The 6,633-nt window shown below is 47.6% G+C and overlaps 1 long non-coding RNA gene across 1 annotated transcript in view; it reads left to right on the top strand.

Annotated features, from left to right (window-relative positions):
* The first annotated feature begins 1,302 nt into the window (after positions 1-1,302).
* Positions 1,303-6,633, top strand: part of LOC109028511 (uncharacterized) — a 73,786-nt gene continuing 68,455 nt past the window's right edge. The window contains exon 1 of the long non-coding RNA XR_002007521.1: positions 1,303-1,620. This is a non-coding gene — a long non-coding RNA (uncharacterized lncRNA). The remainder of the gene's footprint in view (positions 1,621-6,633) is intronic.

Raw genomic sequence — 6,633 nt, 5'->3', positions numbered from 1 at the left:
CCTGTTATTTCCCTGTGCAGCGCCCCCCTTTGGCACATCCTGCTCCTCAAATGAAACTCTGGTGCCTGCCTACTTAGATATTAGCAGATTGGAGGAAAGCAATCAAGGGGCTCCAATTTCAGTGCTTCAGCTAGAAACCACTCGTCACTTGCAAAATTATCCTTTGAATTTTCTGGTGAGACTAATGGCCACAGCACTTTATAGAGCTAAAAACAAAAAGCTATTGTTAGGTTTGTTATTGTTGCCATGTTGCTAGGAGAGCCTCTGCGATGGAATGTGCCATTCAATACAAGCTTTGCTTCTCTGGTACAACCCTACCATGTTCAAGGGACATGGCCCAGGTGCAAGGGGAGTGAGACCATACATTGCAAGGCCAAGGCCAGAACAGCAAGAGAAAGGGGAGATTTCCTCTCGGGCTTTGTGGGAGAAGAATCAAAGACTAGCACACAAGTCCTGAAATAACAACAGAGTTCTTCAAATTTAAGAAATAAGCATACATGAAAATTCCAAATGTTATGCTGCTTTGCTTTTGTGGTCCCTAAACCTGCCCATTGCTCATTTGGTTATAGCAAACAGCAGTAAAATGGTCCTGAAATGTATAAGACTGTATTTTGTTGGAAATAGGCCATGCCCTGGCCCCAAGTTTGATTCACTGCTCTTGGAAATACTCCAAGCATGGTGGTGGTATGAGAGTGGGATATTCACCCAAACACCTAGTTGATCAGATCAGCAAATACAGGCAAGGAGGGTGGCAGATGAACAGAACTGGATACACGTGTGTAAGACAAGTGACAATGTCCTCAATTATATGCTGGAATGAAAAGCACATGTCCACCTCTTCAAGCACCTGAATTCCAAATGCCATCACTTTCCTTTGTTATTTGCATCCTAGAAAATACACCTCCAAGGATAATGTGTGCATATATATACATATATTTCCAGGGTGAGAGAAAGCATGAAGAATAAAGGGAGAATTGACGTACCATTTAACATTTTTGAAATGTTTGAAAACTGCCATTGGGAAAATGGTATACCTCTTGCTTAAAAAATGACACATTTTATTTAAAAATATTCCTGCATTTTTTATTTCAGGGGAAGGGGAGATAAGGGCTGTTGTTTTGTAAAACCTCCCAAGGCTGAGCATGGCTGTCATTTCTGGAGTCTTTCTGCTGAGGCCATTTCTCCTGTGACCATGGGCTAAAGGGCACAGCCACGTGCCCCCACAGCTGCTTCTGAATTCTGAGCACAGGCCAGAGGAGGGGAAGGGCAGGATGTTTGCAGAAGCAGAGCCGACCCTTGGGTAAAAATGGGAAAACAAAAAGTGGTCAGGATAGATTCCAGAGTAGTTGGAGTTATAGGGAAATCTTCACTGCCAATGTTCTCTAGATCCTCAGCACTACGCCCTGGCCAGCCCCGAAGTCGTGGAGCCCCCTCTCCTGCCCTGGGCTGGCCACCTCTCTCACTGGATGAGTGATGTGCTCTGGCTCAAAGGCTGAGGGGGCAGGTGGAGGATGCCTGCCGTGGAACGTGGGTGCTCCCTCCATCAGAATCTTCTCACTGGGAGAGGATCTGCGGCTGTCACCTGCAGCCCCGGTCCTGGCAGAGCTTTTGGAGAAAATGGTAATGTTTTCATGGTCACTGGGACCACAACTCAAGGGTGGAGGGGACTGGAACGGGATGGGCTGAGGGGTTCCAGGTTCCACTCAGCTGCCCAAGGGCTGGAGGGATCTATGGCCCTATCCCTAAGGGAGGAAAGAAAGCCTTTGCCCTCCATGAAAGGATTCAAGGGGTCTTAGGGCCTTCTTAGTGGCCCTGAGGTCATGATGCTAGTTTGTGCTGTGCTGTGTAGGCTGCCATTGTATTTTGCTATTGTGGGAAAACAGAGGCAGTGCAAGGACTGAGGAAGAAGAATGTAATTCTGTTGGGGGCTTGGAAATCCCCAGCAGGGGCCACCCATGGAAGAGGACACCCCAAGTGCCTGCCCTGGGCCAGGGGAGAAGAAAACAGAGTGCCCAAGGCCTCAGCTTCTCCACTAAGCACCTGTTCCCTCTGCAAGGGGAGAGGGCCACCAGCTGAACCAGTGTCACCTTGCTCAGATCCCAGAACTTGGGCTCCAGAAGCAGCAGTCAGAAGCTTCTGGAGCAGCTCATAGACCCTTGGCCCAGGCCTCCTGCACTCTCTGGTGGTCCTGTAGCAGCCTCCCACTGAAAATGTCCTCTCACTGCTTCTGTAGAATTATGCCACAAGGGAGAAGCAGCTGGCAATACATGTGATTGGATTTTTCTTTTGTTTTGTTATTATGAGAAAGAGAAGGAATACTCATGGGCCAATTTGTAGACAGAGAGAGAACATATGAAATATGCTATAAGGAAGGTGGTCTCTCATTTCACTGCACATTGTTTGGCAAAGATGATGTCATTTCATTCACGTGTCGCAAGTAATTGGTCCCTTACCAACCACCTATGAAATTAAGAGCATTTCACATAGATAGCTGGAAGATTCAGGGAGCATGGTTTTCATTTATGATTATTTTCAAAGTGAAATGTTTGCCAGACTAAACAACAAAGTTCTTTGCTTGTTTCAAGAGTCCTTTGAGTATGAATCATGCCTTGATCGACTATGTTTTTTCATTTGTAGTCTTTACTGAGTCTCCGAATGATGGTGCACCTAATTAGTCATCACCAGCACGTTATTACTGGAGATAGACAACCCAAATCCAAAGACTTCATGCAGAGTTTTCTGATGGAGTTCCTCAGACGCTCTTTATTTTTCCAGTTCAGCTCACAGTCTTGGGCATCAGATGCTTTTTCCCACCCTCTAACTTTGTCCCCATCTTTTCTAACAAAAACACAATTACTTTTTGCTCTCAATTCGAGATTCCGGGACTAGTAAGATGATACCAGGGTTGGGTATCCACTGAACAGGAATAGCCAGAAAGATCCAGGAACTGAAATTGGGTTAGCAGATTACAGCTTCGGTGACCCTGAGAAGTTGAGCCCCCAAGCCATGGCTGTACCCTAGGAGAGGCAGAGCCAAGGGGTTTGGCATCAGCCAGATATTGCAAACCCGAGAAGGCAATACCCACAATCCAGGAGCTCAGAAATCAGAGATGCAGCTAGGTAGCAAACACAGGTTGTGGGAGCCAGGAATAAGCCAGGAAGAGGATGGGGAAAGGCCCCATGGCTGTCACATGCCTCCCGCCAGGGCCAACTGGAATTCTACCTGTGGAGGCTGGGCCCATTGGGGACCCCAAGCAGCACCCACAGCCTGGAGTGTAAAAGTGGGTGGAAGCAGCAGGCACCTGACAGCAATTGCAAGGGAGCAACTATTCCATGTTTTTTGATGCATGCAGCAGTTCCGAGGTGATGCGCGTAAGCATTCTCAGCCTCATTGGGTTCTTCTGTACATCAACTGTAGTGATGCCTGCATTTCACAAAATGTGAAACTCAACGGTGGCTGTGTACAAACATGAAGAAGAAGGGATGCAATATTCAGCTCATGTAGACGAAGTATCGTTTCATGTGGTGACAGGGTAGCTGGCAGTGGTAAAGAGTGGTGAACTTTCGGAGAGGCATGACAAAAACTTATTGTACATAGAGCAGAAAGTCAGAAAGCAAAATGCAAAGGTCCCAGGAGCTATTTTAGAGCAATGCTTCCCAGCCTTTTGCTAACCCATGGCATTCAGAGAAATTATCATTTTTCTTTTTTTCTTTGACATTTATTTTAAATTCCAGGGTACATGTGCAGGATGTGCAGGTTTGTTATATAGGTAACTGTGTGCCAAGGTGGTTTGCTGCACAGATCATCCCATCACCTAGGTATTAAGCCCAGCACCCATTAACTGTTCTTCCTGATGCTCTCTGTCCTCTCGTCCCCACTCACAGGCCCCAGTGTGTGTCCCCACCATATGTCAGTGTGTTCACATCATTCAGCTCCTCCTTATAAGTGAGAACATGCCATGTTTGGCTTTCTGTTCCTGGGTTAGTTTGCTGAGGACAAAATGTGGCATGAGGATAACATGTAACAGGAGCATAACATGAGGCTTCTTGCTTCATCCATGTCTCTGCAAAGGACATGATCTTATTCCTTTTTATGGCTGCATAGTATTCCATGATGTATGTGTACCACATTTTCTTTATCCAGTCTATCATTGATAAACTTGGCATTTGGGTTGATTCCATGGAGAAATGATCATTTTTCTAAAGCCCTCTTGGATAAAGATTTGCTTGCAGCCAAAGGCAAGAGGTTCTGGGTTTCAGCCCTTGGGTGCCTGGATGCCCTAAGGGTTAAGTTGGGGGCTAAGGGTAGTCACTCTCTCCTCACACTTGGAATTCATTCAAGGCTCTAAGTTGAAGAGCTCAATTTTAGAAGACTGGGAAGGAATAAACAGAAATGAAGCATGTCACAGCGGACTTTGGATCAATCTGCAAAAACCCATACCTGCTGTGGGCCAAACTACGCTTACACTAGGTGTAAGTTCCTGCTCTCAAGGAGCTCCCAGAAGAGGGAAAGAATGGAGACAGAAAAGCACTTGTTATGATGAACTAACCATGACCCACGGGGTGCGATGAGAAGGCGAGTTTATTCTTACCTCCACCTCCTTTCAGAGTTATTTGCTAAGGCCCACCCTTTTGCAGTCCTGGGGGAAAACTCAGGGGCCCATAGCTTTCCTGGTCACCTTTAGACATTAAAAGTGTCCCAGTTGCTTAAATCTCAAAACATCAGCTCTTTCCAGTAATTAATACATTGAATCAAGTGTAATAATCAAAAGCGTCATGCTTCATTTAAGGGTAAAACTTCTCCTGGCCCCCACCCCCATTGCATTGAGGCTGGAGTGCAGTGGTACAGTCATGGCTCACTGCAACCTCAAAATCCCAGGCTCAAGAGATTCTCCTGCCTCAGCCTCCACAGGGCTAATGGCTGCCGCAGCCAGGTGCTCACTCCAGCTGGTTTCTGAGTTCCCCAGCATCAGATCGGGGAGGAGAGAAGGAGGATGAGCAAAGGCCTGGAGGCCAGGGTCGCAGCAGCTAGAGGCCAGGGTTGCAGCAGCCCTTCTCTTATGCGGTGCCTTCACAGGTTCTTCTGAGACCCTCCAACTCTCCATTCCCTACTGGGCCACGATCCTGGGGCTGTCTCCCCTGGAGCCCCTTGGGGCCCTGAATGCATCTCTTCTGGCTGCTTGCTTATGGCTCTTCCTCAGCCCCGGGGAATCTGAAGTCACTTCCTACTGGGGCTGCCTCACTTTCTATTTGGCCCCTCTTACTCCCTCCTTCCCCCGAACGGCCCTCACCATTCATGGGAAGCATGACGAGTCCTTTGTACCCAATTCTGAGTGCAAGCTGACCCCAACACCACAGAGCAACCAACAAGCCAGGCTCCCCACTTCTCCGCCAGATACCAGCCCACTGTGTCCCCCGAGCGTCAGGAGGCACCCCTACACCTTGGCTTGAGGTAGGGCAAGTGACCTCATTCTTTCTTCCAGGTGAGGCCCACAGCAGAGCTTTCCTCCAAAAATTCCCTACTGTAAATTTCAATTCTTTTCTTGGCTTCCCTCTCATCTTTTATAGTCTGGAGGTGGGTGGTTGGCTGAGACTACAAAACTGGTTTCCATAAGCACTTTTTGCAAATCTTGCATCTCACTTTGGAATGTTCTAGCTATTTCTTTGGGGCCTCACTTGAAACTGAGACTAAAATAATTCCAGTTTAACACCTAGTACAGATAGAGCATCCCCCTTTTTTGTTTCAGGACATAGCACATATAGAAAATGATGATATTTGTGTGGTGCTCTTGGGTAAATGGATGTGCTGTTCATGGTGAGAGCTAACTGGCCAGGAGCTCCACCTGCTCCAGTTGCCCAACGTGGGCAACTCAAGGCCTAGGGGTGCAAGCACAACCTATTTGCAACATGCCAAGTGCAGGGTCTTCACAGGTTCTTTTGAGACCTTCCTATTCCCCCTCCCCACTGGGCTATAATCTGGACCCACGGCTGTGTTGCTTGTTGTTGGTTGGGAAGCTGTGTGGCTAGGCTGTGGACGAGGCTGGAAGTGATGCAGAAGAATAAACGATTCATTCGAGCTGTAGCATCAGGCTGCCTGGAGGTGGTGATGCCTGAGCTGGGTCTGGGTTTTGAAGTATGAATAGGAGTTCTCTAAGCAGCTGCCTTAGTCTGTTTTTTCTGTTACTTAAAACAGAATACCTGAAGCTGGGTAATTTATAAAGTAGAGAAATTCCTTTCTTCCTTCCTTCCTTCCTTCCTTCTTTCCTTCCTTCCTTCTTTCCCTCCTTCCTTCCTTCCTTCTTTCCTTCCTTCCTTCTTTCCCTCCTTCCTTCCTTCCTTTTCTTTTTTCGAGATAGGGTCTCACCCTGTTGCCCAGGCCAGAGTGCAGTGGTGCAATCATGGCTCACTGCAACCTCAAACTTGCAGGCTTAAGCAATCCTCCTGCCTCAGCCTCACAAGTAGCTAGGACTACAGGTGTGTGCTACAATGCCAAGCTAATTTTTAATTTTTTGGCAGAGATGGGGTCTGCCTCTATTATCCAGGCTAGCCTTGAACTCAAAGCCTCAAGCAATCCTCCTGTCATGGCCTCCCAAAGTGCTGGGATTACAAGTGTGAGCCACCATACCCGGGCAGA

This window comes from Gorilla gorilla, chromosome 8, assembly GCF_029281585.2.
Source record: "Gorilla gorilla gorilla isolate KB3781 chromosome 8, NHGRI_mGorGor1-v2.1_pri, whole genome shotgun sequence".
Classification (NCBI taxonomy): Eukaryota; Metazoa; Chordata; class Mammalia; order Primates; family Hominidae; genus Gorilla; species Gorilla gorilla.
Note: the sequence above shows the minus strand (reverse complement) of the source record. Positions and strands in the feature narration are given on the sequence as shown.